Source organism: Vicugna pacos, chromosome 35, assembly GCF_048564905.1.
Source record: "Vicugna pacos chromosome 35, VicPac4, whole genome shotgun sequence".
In the NCBI taxonomy this organism is placed as follows: Eukaryota; Metazoa; Chordata; class Mammalia; order Artiodactyla; family Camelidae; genus Vicugna; species Vicugna pacos.
This window is the reverse complement of record NC_133021.1, coordinates 29,933,181-29,951,467: the sequence shown is the minus strand read 5'-3', so window position 1 is coordinate 29,951,467 and position 18,287 is coordinate 29,933,181. Positions and strand designations below refer to the sequence as shown.

The following is an 18,287-nucleotide window of genomic DNA, read 5'->3' as shown; positions in this document are numbered from 1 at the left end:
TGTGACGTGGTGTCGAAACATGTGGGCTTTGCGGTCAGACTCAAGTTCGAAATCTGGATTTTGCCACTCAGTATAGTCTCTGCCTGGATCTTACAGCTAATTCTGGTCCCGACATTCATTACAGCTATGTGACCTTGGACAAGTGTCTTAACTTCTCTGAGCTTTGGTTTCCTCATCTGCAAGATGGAGGGGATGCCCTCATGGTAGGGCCATGAGAATGACAGGACAGAATGCCTGTGAAATGCTTAATAAACAGGGCATAGGAAAAAAAATAGTCATTGTTATTTTGTATTATTACACATTTAAATACAGGTTGTCTTTGTTTTTCTTCCCCCCATTTTATGTCTGTTGCCTGGATGCTTCTTAGGTCTTAGAGTTCTAAGTAATTTGAAGGTCTACAGTTGACTGATTTAGGCACCATCATTTTAATTAAAAACCAAGTATGGGACAGGAATACAGAGCCACTGAAGGGATGGAAGGAAGGAGAGAGGAAGGGAGGGAAGAGGGAAGGAGAGAGGAGGAGGAGAGGGAGGGACCTTACAATCATGTTCAGTGTGTACATACGGAGGAGGAGAGAGAACCCAAGTGGTACGAAGATCCTGAATCGTGGCAGAACTGGATGCTCTATGGCTCTGTACACGACGCCGATCACATCAACTGCACGATCTGCAGTCTACTCAGAGCACAGAAATGCTACCACCACTCCCAATGAAAATAAATTCCTCAAACGACTTTCACAGGTCCTCCTGCTTCCTGTTTCACCACACCCCAAGGAACACCGAAGCCACAGGGTAGATGGAATCACTGGCTGTGCAAATGCTTTTATTATAATGGGTCCTGTTCTCTGTGACCCTTTAATTTCCCCAGTGGACTTCCATCACTTGCCAGCCACAGATCTGGGTTTTATCTAATTTAAATGAAAGGAGAATGGTACTTGGCTCTAGCCCTTAGATGATGGGAAATGATTACCAGGTGGGGTCGAGACCATGTGTACTGAACTCCTGCCAGGGTCTTCAAACCACAAGGGGAAGAGGTAAGAGGGAGCAGTGTTGGGGGACAAGAGGCCAGGTCATTCAGAGCTGCTTCCTTCATTCTAAAGGCAAGATGGTCTTATGCAGAAAACACAGGCCTTGAGGTGTGGGGTCTGTTCGTAGCTCCTTCCACTCATTAGTAAATTTAATTTGTGGAGAAGAGACTAGAATGAGAAACGAACGTTGGGGGGTCATAAATAGACCCTTCTTTTCAGAAAAGGTATTGTGGGTGCCCAGGGGAGCAGGTACTTCATTCTGCCTGGTGAGGAGGGTGAGAACACTGAGTCCTAAAGGCTGGCTGGACTTGCCCACAGAGGGAGGGGAGGGCACTTGAAACCAATGGACCATCTCATGCAAAGACACGGTGGTGAGAAAGGACACAGTTCCTCCTGGCGGGAGGCCACAGTGTGGGGTGGGGGAAGGCACGAGACGCAAGCAGGGCGGTTGCATCCAGGCCTTAGAGGATCCCATGTGCTCAGGAACTGAAGTTTTGTCTAAAAGTCAATGATCAGGCATGGAATATTTAAGCGGCAAAGCAATGAGCTCCAATTTGCCATTTCTGGCTGCCCCGTGGAGGATGGATTGAAGAAGAGACACTGGAGGCAGGCAGGACAGTTAAGAGGTTACTGCAAACAGCCCATGTCAACTGGAGATGGGCCAAACCTCAGTGCTAACTGGGTGGTTGTGGGGATGGGGGGGCAGGCAGGACAACTAAATATCTTGTGGGATCATTGCCTAAATGGGGAAAACACAAGAAAGCAGTTTTTTTGGGGGGAGAGGTAGACTGATGGGCACAGGTCAGGACATGCTATACTTGGTGTGGAGTTGGCAATGCGGGTCTCAAGCTGTCAGCAGGTCTCTGGGAGGTGGTGGACGCCACAGGCATGGCTGACACTGTTCAGAGAGGGGACTCAGAGTAGGGAGAGATGACAGCCAAAGGCAGGACAGCGGAGGACATCCAGGAAGAGGCATCTAAGAGGGACAGAGCAAGGGGACTCGGGGAAGCAGAAACAGAACAGCAGGGCACAGGAGCCACGCGGGGAGAGTGTCAAGAACGAGGTGGTCAGAGCAGGTGGCGCTAGATGCTATGATGAACATGCCCCAGTATCCTTCTGCAGTTGGCAACACAAATCATTTTTAGGGAATTTATCAAAAGCAGGTTCTGTGGGGTAGGGGGGCCAGGATGCCAGCTTGTAGGCAGTGGGGCCGAAACGGCAAAGGTAACGTGATAAATGCAGACACCTATTTCAAGAAGGTTTCAAGCAAAGGGGGAAAAGACAGGCAGCTCCATAGAAGATGGGGATGGAGTCTCTCCAGGTGGGAAAGACTTGTTCAGGTCACTACGCTGAAAAGACTCAGGTGAGAGCCGCAGGTTAAAGGAACAGGAGAGAGGCGATCAGAGTGCCCACGTTAGGCACAGGACACACAAAGGAAATAAATGGGACTCTTGCCCTCAGGGAGCTGCCAACCCATCACACTGGTTGATACACACACAAAGGAGAAAAGATGGTGACCAGCAGCAGATAAGCAGCACAGAGAGTGTGGAGAGCACTCAGATCCGTCTGCGATGTGCACGGAGGTCTGCAGGAGGAAATCTGGGAGCTGCAGGGAGAGAAGCATTTGACCCCAAAGCTGTAAAGGGCCCTGGGAATCACTGATCCAAGGCTCTCAATTTATAGGTCTGAAGGGAATAAGCAACGTCACTAAGGACACACAGCTGGTTCATGTCAGAGCTGAGGCCAGAAATCTAAGCTCCCTGCTCTGAATCCAGTGCTGATTCCCCCAAACCACACAGCTTCCCCTTCAAAACGCCCAACGTGGGATTAGGACTCATGAGCCCACAGTGACGAACTGCAGGCTTCACTCACTGGTGGCAATTACACCGAGACTTGACTCCCGGCTTTCTTGCAGCTGCTCAGAGAATTAGGTCCGTTTCTGAAGGCTCAGGAATGTAACACTGGTAGTAATAAAACCGCTGCTGCCATTGCAGACTTGAACTTGGTTTCGGTCTTTCCTGTGCCCAGAGGAAGAAAAAAGTCACCCTCCCAGAGATCTGCATTGTCAGAGCAAGGTGAATTCCGAATGGGTGGTCACCCTACTCCAGGTTTGTTCTCAAGACACTTTAGATAATGTATGTAAAGCACCGTGACCTTCTTGGAGAGAGGTGTTCAATCACAACTGTATTATGAATGGCTCATAATCATAAAGTTCATTTGAGTTACAAATTTCTGATCAGATACAGGATGTAAATGTCAAGGAAGACCAAAAAAAAAAAAAAAGATTTGCAGGGGTTGTTCTCAAAATGTTTTGACTTCCTCAAAATCTCATGATTCCAAGAACTTTGGGAGATCTGTTGAGCGGAGTAGGGAAGGTATTGTAAAGGAAGAGGCTTTCTCGTTTCAACTTTCAGGCTATGTAAGCCAGAAAGAGAAGGAATACTGTGTGGTATCACTTATACGTGGAATTAAAAAAAAAAAGACACAAGTGAACTTACTTACAAAACAGAAATGACTTATTCACAGACATAGAAAACAAACGGTTATCAGTGGGGAAAAGGGGTGGGAAGGGATAAACTGGAGTTTGAGATTTGCAGATACTAACTACTACATATAAAATATGATCAACAACAAATGTCTACTGTGTAGCACAGGGAACTATATTCAGTATCTTGTAGTAACTTATAATGAAAAAGAATATGAAAAGGAATATACGTATGTATATGTATGACTAAAACATGATGCTGTACACCAGAAATTGACACACTGTAAACTGACTATGCTTCAATTAAAAAATGGGAGATGGAGGACCCAGGGGAGGGCGACTTGGCCAGTTTTTCACATCCAGGAGAACTCACATGGAAAATTGTTTAACCCCAGCCATCACCAGTGGATGACTTAACCACTGTGAACGTGAGATTCAATAAAACATGCCATATTTAACCTGAAAGGGAGTTTACAGAGGCACTGTTAACACGTCTCATTATTAAACCCACACTGACCCCCAGAAAGAGCAGCCGTATAAGCTTACTGCCCATAAAATATTTAAAGGGAGACTGCGGGATCGGGTGGAGGTGGGTGGGTGGCGGGAAGATGTGAATTCACAAAAAAACCATGTGCCAAATGACAAAATTAATGGACTTCAGCCAGTAGAGGTGAACTGGAATTTTTCTTTTGCTCCATGAAACAATGCAAATGTGACCTGCAGAATATACTTTGTATCTTGTTGGACAGCAGACTCTGAGATACTGGAGGCACCTACGCTTTCTGAATTTTTCTCAGAAATGGTTTGTAAATGGGCAAGAATAAGTTTCAAAATAACTGCTACCAACTGGAGGCATGCCATCGCTCCAAACCGAAGTGTGCGTTATCAAGGGACCTGCTGTGACAGTGAGGTGCCCTCAGAGCTACAGAGGCTTGCCTGTCTGTCTAGGTAGGAAGTTCTGCCAGTCCCACCACCGCTGCGCTATGCTCTGCGTAAGGAGGATTGGGGAGAAACGAAAGGGAATTTTGGGAATGCTGACTGGTCACTATCGAATAGTTTTTAAAATGGTGACATCATGCCAAACCATCTTTAATAATTTTAAAGTTAAAAACATAGTTAAAAAAAGTAATGAAACACTTCTGCAAGAATAGAGATGACCAAAATCACTTGTTGGATCAGTCTAAGCCAGATTTTATCTCTGGGACAAAGCTGGTTTTGGAGCTCACTGCCGTATTTGTTAAGTGAAGTGGAGAATTTAGGCACTTTTTGGTGAAAACTGAAGAAATCTTCCCTGGGCTCTCAGTCTTTTCTGTGCTCAACATTGCTACAGGCTCTTTATATGTATACTATCTAATTTAATTCTCACAACAACCCTGAGATAGATGTGACTGAGGATCTAAAGGGTGAGGGGTGGAGAGGAAGAGGGAAGGAAGGAGGGAGACAGATATTAAATATCTTGGCACACAGCAAGTCAGCAGTGGTACAGGGATTCAGATTTGGGATTGTCTCCGGCTGGAGCATAACCCCCAACCACTCTTCCATACCGGTCCCTAGCATATCCAGACAGCTGTGTTGTGAGACTGCGGTTTCTAAGAAGTTACACGATTACCAAAATTTCCTCTTCCATCCTAGACATAAAGACTATCTCAGAAATGAAAGAGATGTTACAACTGATACCACAGAAGTGCAAAGGATAAGCGATTACTATGAACAATCGCACACAACGACAAACTGGACAACCTAGAAGAAATGGATGAATTCCCAGAAACACTAAACCCACCAAGATTGAATCATGATGAAACAGAAGATCCTGAACAGACTGATTATTAGTAAGGAGATTGAATTAGCAATCAAAAACTTCCCAGCAAACAGAAGTCCTGGACCAGATGGCTTCACTGGTGCATTTTACCAAATATTCAAAGAAGAATTAATACCAGTCCATCTCAAACTCTTCCACAAAATAGAAGAGGAAGGAACACCTTCAAACTCATTCTATGAGGTCAGCATTACCCTGATACCAAAACAAAACAAGGATACTACAAGAAAAGAAAATTATCGACCAATATCCCCAATAAGGTCCTCAACAAAATATTAGCAAACTGAATTCAACAATACATTAAAAGGATCATACACCATGATCAAGTGAGATTTATGCCAGGGATGCAAGGATGGTTGAACATCTGCAAATCAGGCAACGTGATTCACCATATTAACAAAACAAAGGGTAAAAATCACATGGTCATCTCAATAGATGCAGAAAAAGAATCTGACAAAGTTCAACATCCATTTAGATAAAGGCTCTCAACAAAGTGGGTACACAGGGAATGCATCTCAACATAATACAGGCCACGTATGACAAGCCATATATAACAGCATACTAAACAGTGAAAACCTGAAAGCGTTTCCTCAAAGGTCAGGAAAAGACAAGGATGCTCACCTTGCCCCTTTCATTCAACAGAGTACTGGAAGTCTTAGCCAGAGCAATTAGGCAAGAAAAAAAAAAAAAATAAAAGGCATCCAGTTTGGAAAGCAAGAACTAAAATATTTTAAATTAGCCTCAGATCAAAAATGATTGTCTGGCTTTTCTCCATGAAAAAGGCAGGAAAGGAAACTTAAAAGGCTGCAATGATTCAAAGAAAAAACATAGCTGTAACAGCCACGTTAGGAAAGCAGAGCTCCAATCTAGGTGCCACTTGACTATAAAGGAACTATGTGTGCTGCTCCAGGGAGATTCAATGCTGGTCCTTCTACAGTCCCTCCAGGCTATTTAAAATAGACACGCAAAATGGAATTCGACTCTGAGGTTTGTTTCATGGCCAAGTTATCCGAAATGTTCTATACGTATGTCAATAAGAAATAAACTGATAATAAGCAAAATGAGCTGTTGGTTATTCTGAGAGGAAAATAATAGTTTTGAATAACTGACATGAGTTGATCCAGCATTTTGTGGTTTCTTCACAAACTGTGAGTGCAAAGAAGTAACCGGAATCTATAAAATCAATTGGAGTGTGGAGCAGATATTGGCCAGTCCAGCATTTAAACCCATAGGCCCTGGTCTTTGGCTTCATGCTGACTGGATTGTGAAATGCCTGTTTATCTGAACAGTGCTTTGGAAATTCTGGACGAAACTCAGCACATAGTTGTCTTCTGAAGACACGAATCCCCTGGTGGAAGAGTGTAAGGGATTCATCAATGCTTTGAGTCACGATGCTTTTCCAAATTCCTCTTTGGGGCATCATCATTAACTGAGTTAACAGAGCAGGTACACAGAAAACTTGCAACTAACATTTGCCAATGTATATTTTTATAAAAGTTACCAAGCCAAGAAGAAGAGGGGATGTGAATATGACAATAACAAAGAAACATAATTTATCCCTTCTCTCCCTATGGCAAATCACAACTGTGGGGCGGGGTGGAAGCTAGAGTGGAAATAAATGGCTATTTCTTTCTTATAGCCACTGAGTCATGTGATGTGCTTAAAGCACTGTTTGGATAATATTTGCCCAATAAAATTATCATCATCATCATCACTATTTTACAAAGTAAAAGGGTTTCCTTAAGGGAAAAAGGAAAGGGTCTCATTCAAAACCTAAGAGGATATCCTGGAAGGAACAGCCTTTGTGGTCACGTGGGAAGCAGACAGCTAATACTGCTCTCAGCTTTTTTCGTGTATGATCCAATGATGGAGGCCAACCTACAGACTCCAGAATTACGTATCTGCTTTTGGCTTCTCAGGCTCCCCTTTAGCTGTAATGTCACTAACCCGTTTACCTCTCTGTTAGCATCATGTGGTACACTAGAGGGGAAAAGCCAAGCAGGGTAACCATGCAGCCCTGGCAAAAAGTAAAATAAATAAAATACCGCAGGAAAATTAGATTACTCTGGGTGGAATGCTACAAGGGGAGTTGGAGTCTGTTATGGTGATTAAGTCATCATTTCTGACAGATTGCTCTAACCGGCTGTCAAACAGCATTTCGCAAGCCCACCTGTAGCCTGGCGTCCTGGTTCCCCAGCCTGTGCTACCTTCTGTATGTAAAACACACACAAACAAGAGGAGGTACAGCCGGCGTTTATTATACTCATTAGCTATGATTAGGTTTCATGTTTTCATACTAAATAATAACACAAGCTTCCATTTTGCTTTATGTATTCTCTTAATTAGAAGAAAAATGAATAGGCTTGGAGTAAGAGGCACGAAATGTGAACAAAAGAATAACTTACAACTAAGCGTGAGCCTCACGCCTTTAGAAACACTGCGGTTGAAGAAGAACGTTAATCCTTTCTTCGTTTAATTTTTCTTGCAACTATTATATTATTGAGAGAGGTAAATATATGACATTTTTTAACCCGCAACCCCGAGCTGGTGCCTAGTTAGCTGTGATTTCAGTAGAAGGCGTTATCACTGGGTTTAGCAGTGTTACTGTGAACAGAAAGCCATGTCTTTGATAAGACTTTGCTTCTTTCCTCCCCGGCACTAGCCTTTGGGACAGAATAAACAACTGATCGAGTTAGGTGAGCTCCCAAAGAAATTCGCTGAAAAGCAAAACAAAACTCGTCAAAATGGAACGACCGTACTTAGGTTTGTCTGGAATCCTCTGTTTAGAGTCTACGTGTTTTAACGACAAAAGACTGGAAATGGAGATGAGTGGAAAGACTTACTACGAGAAGAGGAGTGTAGGATTTAGGGCTGCTAAAGCAAAGCTACAACTACCACAAACACAGCAGAAGACCACACGTGGAGTTCGTGAGACAGTCAGAGGGTGACCATCACTCCCGTTTGATAAGCCAGAAATTGACAATATACGGGGGAGGGTACAGCTCGGTGGTAGAACCCGTGCTTGGCATGCGTGAGGTCCTGGGTTCAATCACCAGTGCCTCTGTTAAGGGGAGAAAAAAAAAACCTAAAAGAAAAAAACCCAATATACAGATATCCTTTTCAAACGTGATTTCGCTTTGACTGTGGAACTGTCTTCCAAAATCAGTGATGGATGCTCTGAGTCACTCTTCCAGATGTCACCCAGATGCTAAATGAGACATGCTCCCTAACGGAGCCAAGGCAAAGTACATACTGAAATGACAGGGCTTCACCTCGCCACGGAGGAGAGGTTTAATGACCTGATAGCTCACCTACATTTTCAATATTACGATTTTACAGGCCACAAACTTCATATAATCTCACATTTTAGGACAAATGAGCCTGGTTTTAAAATCAGCTCTCTTTCTGACATTAGTCTTGGCCCGTAACAGCCACTTTCGGGCTTGGCTCTCTCGCGGCCTTGGCATGAAGCAGAACCCAGCCTGCCAGGCTTGCGGGGGTTCCCTCCCCAACACCAGCTGTTTTCAGGAAGTTCAGTGTTCCCCAGTTCTCAACACCCTGTGAGCCGGGAAGAACCGAGGCCTGCAGGCTGGTGAGCGCAGGGTACTGTACCTTCCTCTCTGCCTTCACTCGGGGTAGAGACGCCCGTTTTGTTTAACTGGCTCTCCTGCCTGGGCCCACAGGACTCCTTGTACCCAGTTTGGAATCTCAGCCAAACTGGGAACTTGTTTCCTTTACTGGATCTCTCCACCATCTTCCCGGGACCCAGCTCAGTTACTGATAGCCCCTGGTACTGCTTCCTAGAAGGATCTCTGCTCAGACAATTCCAGCCACACCCCTGCCCCATCCCCACAGGAAATATCCTTTGACAGTGAAACCTGCTCAGATGGCACTAGGATTTTGGTCATTCACTGGAAGGGTCAGTGCTGGACTGAGCCTGTAGCCTCAGAAGCATCACCTCGGGGATGGGAGCAGCTGCTGGCGCTCCATTCTCAGACGCTACATGGATCAGACATCCTTGCTTGGCCCTAAATTTGCTTACTTTTCTGCCTCTTGGAATTCTCACTGTAGATCTACCTTGGCTAAATGTCCTTTCCATTCTTGCAGTGGGCTCCTCACCACTCTGGTCCTTGCCTCTTGGACCACCGTACACACTGCTGCTTTTTCAGAAAGTCTGCGGAAAACGCAGGTGTCATTTCTCTGCCCTGCTCAAAACCTTTCCATTCTCTGCCAAATTAAACCCCAGCTCCTTGGCCTGTCTTCCAAGGCACTCCATGCCTTGCCCCCGAATTGCCTTTTTGGGCTTAGTTCTCATGATCAGTCTACACTTCTCTTCAGGTCAAACTGGACAATTCCCTCTCACTGGTACTTCTGCCACGAGTTTATCCACAAAAAGGCACCATGACCCCTTCTATGCACATAGACGGTATTTTCCTTGTCACTATCACTGCTGTATGTTATATAGAAATTATCTATACATCAAGTTATTAGGTTGATCATGTGAAATTGCCACTTCTATAGATTAAACACGGTTGCATGGTGACAGTTTCACACGGTGCAACCTCATATATCGCACAGCAATGGAACTGCATTATCTTCTTCTCAGATGACCCATAAAAAGCTCCGAATGTTCAAGTCATGCAGGCTATCTCCTTTGGAAGGCTTGGAGAACTTTCCAGTAATTCATCTGCAATATTTACAAGCTGTATCAGTTCAATGAAACACGGTCTGGGTGACATAAAAGAACACCACCCTCTAAATCAGCCGGGGAGTTAATGGGTATTTCGTGGGCAACACAAGACTTTTTTTTTAATCTACTCTTAGTAGCTTCCATGCTCTGTTAAGATTAGTGATGCCTTATCCAGTAATCTCCAGTTTCCTTTCAAGTCTAAGGCAAACTAAAGCCACTACCACAATGCCTGTCTAACAAGCAAATCTTTAAAACCTCTGGTTCAAAACTAACCTGGAAAATTTAAGCCAACTGTATTTTATCGTGAACCTTCTGACAGGGTGTAGGCATTTCATCCAATCAACAGAAAAGCACCCCTGAAGTTCGTATTCTAAAGATCCTTCTACGGCTTAGCTTCCGAGTCCTGAGTTGTTTGAGTTGCTCTGCCAGCCACGTTTATTAATTAGTGTCTAACATTTCCATCTCTCTGCAAGTTGCAACCTCTCATAAAAAATGCATGATTTGATTGGCTTAGGAATGACAACTTCATTTACAACAGACAAATAAATACTATACCTCATGCAGCAGTCTTTTCCTCATTTATTTATTTAACTGCTGCCACGGCCTTTGGGATTTGTACTAAGTGAATGAAAGTAGATAACAAGTGTAATTTTCCTTCATCACGTTTAAGCAAAAATGATTAAACCTCTCTTTCTTTTTAAACAAACGAGGCTGGCTAAAAATAAAAAAATTATTCCCTACCAAAAATAGATGGCAAGTTTGAAAAAATACATTAAATATCTGAGTGAGACATCTGATACTGTTTTTAGCAGCTATATTTAATTTCATCTTTCGCCGAAGCACTAAACTTTGGTTGACGTTTTGCCAAACGAAGATCTCTCCTCCAGCGCTGCTAATTCTTCATGAGTTCGAGCTTAATTTCACTGTCTCATTTTGATTTTCCCCTTCTATTCGAATGCGCAAGATCGTTTACCAACTTTGGAAATTCTCTGCTGGCAGAGCTTAGGGAAATTAGGCTGGTTCGATTGTTCTATAAATACCTTATCCTGAAGCCCGGTCTTCTAACGATCAGATTCAAGGCTTGGGCCTTTCAATATATGGCTTGTGCCCAAATTTTAAATGGCAAAGGTGAACTGAGAAAGCGGATACATGAGATAAGACTATAGGAGAGATTTATACCAAGGAAGTAAGAGCCCTTCACTGACGCTCGATCTGCAGTGGCCAGTCTACCTGGATGGTTTCTCACTTCCCTGGACGTGCAGGGTTGAATGGGGGTTTGGGAGACCTGGGCTGCTTTATGTTTGTTTTGTGGCCAAAAGAACGTCTCAGCCAGAATCATAAGGTCTGCACTTGGCTTTGCCAACTCTATGGACTTACAGTCAAGCCACCCGACCTCTTTGAGCCCCAGGAAACTCATATTTGAAACAAGGATCACAGCAGAAAGCTCACTGCACGTGGAGAGTCCGCGTCTCTCCACGTGCTTCCCGTTTGTCGGGCGGGGTCTTCCCGACCCGCAGGATTGCAACGGACAACAAGAGCGCTGAGACGACATTCCCTCCCGCTCCTGCTTTCACCCCAGAGTTTGTAAGGAACTCTTGAGACTGTTTGATATTGTGAGAGCGTCTGTGAGTACAAGCCATCCTCGGGAGTTCGTTCAATCCACAAACGTCTGTGGAGAAGGCGCTGGCAGCGTGCGGCATCACGCTGGCTTCTGGCAACGTTCCCGCTCCGCCAGGCGCCTGGGCTCCGCGTGGGAGGGGCCCCCGAGAGCGGCGGCGTGGGGGGGGGGGGGGGCTCGGCACCCGCTACCCGGATGACCAGGCAGGAGCCTTCAGCTCCACCTCGCGGGAAGCGTGAGGCGGCCTCCCAGAGCGCCCTGGGCTGGAGCACAGCCTGTGAGCTGAAGACAAAGCAAGGGATGTGGCAGGAAGTGCTCGCCGTCAAGATTCGGCAGCTGTGTCCATTTTTTTTCTGCCATAAGACGCAACACAACAACGTTCACACGCTCCCAGAGCGTGCGGAGGTAAACGGGCAGCTCCCCGCGTCCGGCAGGCCATCCCCTCGTCCTCCCCTTGAGGAGAGCACGTGGAGGGCTAGTGAGCGCAGTCACTGGAGGGGTACGTCCGAAAATCCTCCTCAGCCCGTCTGGGCAGCAGCTCCGCGAGGCCTGTTTCCACCAGCGCACCAGCATCAAGCTCACACGCTAGGCACACACAGTATCCGGAAGCTAGTTTGGATGCAGGTCGGGGGCGTGGCCGGAGAGTCAGCATTTCTAACACATTCCCAGGTGACACCAATGCCACTGGTCCACGGACCACACTTTTGAGTAGCAAGGCGATGCTGTCCTCGTGGGAAGACGATCAGCAGGTGAGCGGACTTTCCCACGCATCCACATCAACGTGGGAGAAAGAACAGTTCATCACCACCACTGCCCCCCTGGGGTTGGCGATGATTCAGTCCCCCAACCGTGCTTCTCAAATTTGCCTGAACGCTGGAGTCGGGGGGGGGGGGCTTCAAAAATACTGACACCAGGCCCCCGCCCTGAGAGAGTCTCACTTAATTTGCCTGCGGTGTGGCCCCGGCGTGTGTAGTTTCGAAAGCTCCCCGGGGCGGGGGATGCTGTGCAGCCATGGTTACCAGTCACTGCCTGATGTGTAGATGAGAACGGACTTAAACATTAAGGCCCTTCCTTTTTCTCCATCCATCCTTTATCCATTCATCTGGTTCACCTACCGTTTTAGGTAAATGGCCAGGAAGAATATTATCATCGTCTCTCCGGGTCTTTCACGGGGAATGGAAATGAGAAGAAGAATCACCATGTTCAGTCGCCTCACATCACAGAGTACAATCCAGGAACAGGCTCCTGGTAATCTGGGCTCTGAATTTCTGATTCTTTAAAATGACGTGTTCAGTATAATCCTGGAGTGAAGTTGTGGGGACGTGATGCACGGAAAAGAACACCAGGTTCGGAGTTGGGAGACACGAGTTGTCCCACCTCCACTGCCCGGTGGCTGTGTGACCTTCCACACATCACCTAACCTCTCTGGGCTTCGGTTGCCTTGACTGTAAAGTGAGGGGGCTGGATGGCACTGTTTCTAAAAACACGTATGATGAGACTTGGTCTGTTTTCCTCCACATGCACTGTGTTCCTTTGCAGACTGTGAGAACAACATTCAAATAAACAGAAACCTACTGAAATTAGCCACGGGTTTCCTGGGTGTGCGACCGTGACTCTTATTTTCCTTACTGATGACAGGTTTTGTCAATAACCTCCAGGGTTTTTATATCTGGGCAACTCTGACATAAGTTGGTGATGGAGATTCTCTGATAAATAACTACCGATGGTACTTGTGAGTTTTTCATTTTTACTTTGTAGGCATTGTGATTATAGTTAACATCTCCATGAACTGCAGAAGAACCGTTTAAACTAGAACTCTCCAATGCTAGCCTTCCTATTTAAAGGATAGATTATAAATACTAGTAAATCGTAAATCAGGTATTAGCGATGGATGAAGACGGCAGGGCGCTGGTAGCCTGAAATTAGCTGACAGCTTTCTCTCCCCTCATTCAGCTGGAGGAGGTAAATCATTAGCCATGAGAGGTATTTACTGATTTGTCAGAGACTTCCTCTAATAGCCAGAGCCACTTCAACTTTCTTGGGTCAATAATGACAGACTAAGTTGAAAAGGCAACCACAAGGAGAAAACAAATTATTACTCAGTGTCTGATTATTTATCTAGGATTTTATCATTTACATGAACTCAGGTGAAGATAAAGCCCTTGGCACAATGCCCAAGACATACTAAGTGGTCAAGAAATGTTAACTGTTTACTATGATTTTCATTTATTGAACATGGATTATTTGGTTAAAATGGTATAAATTGTGAAAGCCAATGAAACGTATTGGTCATGTGGCCGAAAGATTTACAGAAGCAGGATTTGCTAGGAACCTGCTCCTCCCGGGGCTCTACAAATGCCATTCTGAGTCTTCACCCAGGACATCGTATGCACACAATGACTCCAGTGAGTTTTCTCTTAATCTACACGACTTGTGGGAGGTTCATAACTGTACACCAGACTCCATGTACTGCTTCATGCAAACATCTGGCCCAGTTTCCTGAGACTCGTTTAAATATCTGCTTTTCTGAAGACATTACGCTACAGTCTACGTGCAGAGCACGGAACGGAACAGCCTGAAATGTACCCCGCCGACCAGCAGTGGCTCAGGCTGGTCTTCCAGGGATGGAGGCGAGTTTCAGGGAACCCGTTCTTGGCTCCTATGTGGTCCTTCCTGCCCCTGACGGAGGACAGGAATGCAGGAAGTGTGGCTTAGAGATTACAGATCTCCTGGTCTAATAACCCTGCACACCCAGCATCACACGCTCCCATGGCCAAGACAGCCACAGAGGTGACAATGTCTAAGCCTACACAATAATCCACTTACCACATTCTTAGCCAACAGGGCAATTCCACAGCATGACAACTGGACAGAATCAACCACACAACCTGACCTCGTATCTTCGCCCACCCTTCAGCCTTAGATCCAAATTCACCTCTTGACAAAGGGGGAGCAGGGAGCAGATGGCTGGAGGGGGACAGGGAGAGGAGGACACCTGAGCCCCCAGGTGGTGTTTGATGAGTCTTCCTAAAATGCCTCATCTGGGGTGGATTCTGGTCCCTTGTTTTTGGAAGCAGAGACAGATGCTTAGACAGTTTTGCAGACTTCACCCCCCGGACCCTGGCTCCTCATCCATCAAGTAAGAGGGGGAGTCGGGTTGTTCTCTAAAGGCCCCCGGGTCTCTGAAGGGCGGCAGGGTGTGATGATGGAGGGTGGGCGGGAGCTCCTCCGAGCCATTCCTCAAGGCCACAGCCTACGGCCTTGTGCTTCGGGGGGCAAGTAATGGGGTTTATGCCTACTCCTGAGATGAGGAGGTGAGCCCAGCCCCCATCTGCCCATCCCCCTTGGACATGGAGCAGGGAGATGGGATGGTGGAGGCCAGCTGGATGGAGACAGGACATCAGAATGCAGATTGTGGATTTGGACAGAGAGCCTGGGGAAGCAGATAAAGAAAAGTCCCCTTAATAACATGAATGTTAATGAGATGATGTTGGTAAAGCTACACTTCTCTGAAGAAAGGCGGTGCATTTATAATCATTTTTGCAAAGCGGTTCCTCTTAGGGTAACAACTGCCTTTGATCTGTGGCTCCATCTTAGAGAGCCTGGTGTCAGTAGTCGTGTCCCCAAGTCACAAGCAAACCTCGCCTGGCCACCTCCGGTGTTTCCAGGGCCCCCTGCCTGTGCCAGAGAGCATGGTTTTACTTCTTGGGCGAAGCAGCACATGCCACCACGGTGTCCCAACACACTAGGCGTCAGGACTGACTGGTGGAGCAGGGGCACCCGGGTGGCAGCTAGGTGGGTCTACGCAGTGGAGCAGCCGCGCCCAGGTGCCCCGGCCCTCAGGTGAGCTCACCCTGCAACAGCGCTGGCAGTGGTGGTGGGATTTCCGAGGTTTCAGATTTGTTTTAGGACAGCTGTGGAGGGAGCAGGGATGGTCACTCAGACCTCATCAATGAAGCAACGGAAGGGAACACACCTCCTCTGGAATGTCTCCAGGTGCCAGTGGCCAGAGACGTTGGTCTGAATCCAACTGTCTGTCAACTCACGGTGACCAGCTGTGCAACCTGGACAAGTCACTCCTTTTCTTTGCGTTTCAGCTTCCCCATCAGCAAAGGGGGCTGTAAGATATACGCCTTGTGGAGCTATCATGACCATTCAAAGTAACACCTCCCGAGAGGCTCCCGGTGGTACCTGGTACCCGGGCAACCAATAAGCTGCCCTCACTCTGTAGTGATTTTCACTGTTCTGCTGTGTTGAAGTCACGCTCCCTGCTCCCTCCAGGGTGGGGAACATCATGCCAAAATCCACCATCAGGAGGCCAAGCTACTGGGGAGTTTCAGCAACTGTGACTTCTAATTCTAGCTCTGTCACTGCTTTGCCAGGGGAGGTCAGAGAAGTTAATTTAATCTCCCGGGGCTTCCGTGTCCTCCGAGTTGCAAGGTGAACGCTATCAATACATCACCTGCGATATTTTTAGAACGGATCACAAATAACCAGCATCAGAAAGCCCTCTACAAATGCAGGTGACTCACTTATCCACGTGGACAGGGGCCAGGGACTGAACAGAGGAAGGAGCTCCACCAGACATCCCGGAGCCTCATTAGGTGAAACCCCCTTGTCAGACCAAGGCTGTAAGCCAGGACTCAGACCCACTCGTTAGTGTTCCTCACCTCTGCTTCCCTTTCTCTGTTCCCTGGTGGAGGAGTCAGGAGCGCTAAGCCCCCTGCTGGTTCTCAACCAGAGGGGAGGGCAGATGTGCAGAGAAATCTCAGAGTGGGGAGTCATACCTTGAATGGTCCAGATTTGCCCGTACAAAGTCCCCTGCCATTACTAACCCACATCGGAAGCAAATCATGTCATATACATCTGTCTACCCACCTGCCTATCTACTAACCGACCGTTCCATCTAGATAGGTTTTTACAGTCAAATAGGACATTAATGTAGTCAACGTGTAGGAGGCTGGAAAGGACTCTGCGCATCATTTCAGGTCCAACCACATCATTTTGTGGATGAAGAGAGGAAGTCCTCTCCCATGCTCTGAAGTGCTGGGGGAGGAGGGGGCGGCGGCACCGGTGGGTGTTCCGAGTGCCGGTGGGAGGCAGTGACAGTCAGGAACAATAACGAGCACAAAGCAGAACACGTGTCACTGTGTCCCTTTCTGCCGTCTCCCGCGGGTACTATTTATCATTTATTCTTTCATTTCTGTGACTTGTGGGGAGTGAGAGCAGTCTGAGAGGGTCCTGAAATACTGCTTTATTATCAAAACAGCCTTAGTAGCTTATGTCATAATGCTAATGAGACTTCCTGAGCACCCGCGTACCATGCCAGTCGGCGGCTAAGACAAGCAGAGGATGCACGAAGCTTCCTTCCCTGCCTCCCTCCCTCCCCGTGGCGGGTCTGCTTCCCTTGGGCCCAACCCGACCAGATCTGGCTGAGCAGCGGAGTTGGAGGACTCCCTCTCATGCTGGCCTCCAGGCACAACTCTCCCCGTATCTCCCCACGACACAGGCTTTCTCGTGGCCTCGAGTTTGAGGCCCCAGCCACTTCCACCGGACGGTCTCTCGAAACAATCAAGCTCTCCAGCACAACAGTGAGCTTTTCGGGCAATGAATTCTCATGGAGACCGCATACTCTAAAGGCAGAGCTTGGCCTATTTTCCAACTTCTAAAACAATTTTCCCCTTTCAGTGGACTGTCATAATCCCTCTGCAATTCCATCCAGCCCTTTTATCCAATTCACTGATGTTCCCCACAATCTCCTTCTGAAATCTTACCAACCTTGTGGGAATTGAGGCCTGTGGAAGTGAACTGACAATTCCCTACTGAATCCTGAGACATCACAGAGAGATGCCAAACCCTGAAATCTAATTATGACTTTATTTTGCCACTGGGCCGTCATGTTGTCACATGCTACAGTGAGACACCAGCACTCCTCATGCGGTGACCCAGGTGACAGTGCACATCTGGCCGGGCACCCGTGCTCTGCTAAGCCTCATAACCGTCCTCTTGATCAGACTGGTAGTTGAGGGCATGTTGTGTGCAAAACAAAACCACCCAAGTTCTTTTACTGAAACACAGTGTACGCTGCCCTGTTTTAACCCTTTGCTGGCTGGACTGCTCACCTCAGTCATTTTCAACTTGTCACCATGGAGGACCCCTCACGAACTTTCTCCTATAGACTCCTCCTTGTATGGAAGGGGCCGTATTTCAAAAGTAACTGGCTTTTCATTTTAGGTAATCAAAGCCATACATCAGCGCCTGCCCATGCGAGTTACTGAAGCCACTGCCTGCCAGTCCAAAGAAGAAGCGACCATCACGTAGGTGGTGTGTCAAGCTCCATGGTTAGTGAAGTGGGCAGATTCCAATGGCCTTGTATGAAGAATTAAAATACACTCTCCCAGGTCTTTGGACTGGGAGGCACTGGGCCAAGGGTTTTCTCCTTCCTCCAGCTTTCTTGGGTCTAAACCAATGAGCTGGCCAGCAATCCTGCCACACCTGACTGAGACCCACTGGGGCTGCTTCTGCACCCTGAGCCTTCTTCACACGGGCTTGGCTCCAGGATGGGCGGGGGCCTCAGCCTCCCCCTAGGAGCTCCTCCACGGCCACGTGGTGGCGCGCTCCATTACAGGCCTTTAAAAAGTCACCACAGCC

General features: G+C 47.1%; 1 protein-coding gene and 1 long non-coding RNA gene across 13 annotated transcripts in view; one reads left to right on the top strand and one right to left on the bottom strand.

Annotated features, from left to right (window-relative positions):
- CELF2 (CUGBP Elav-like family member 2) overlaps nucleotides 1-18,287 on the bottom strand; it is a 466,579-nt gene that overhangs the window by 73,149 nt on the left and 375,143 nt on the right. The gene's annotated exons all lie outside the window — the stretch shown is intronic.
- Nucleotides 11,819-13,227, top strand: LOC140691589 (uncharacterized). Its single transcript, XR_012067343.1, has 2 exons — nucleotides 11,819-12,385; nucleotides 12,760-13,227. It is a non-coding gene; the product is annotated as an uncharacterized lncRNA (long non-coding RNA).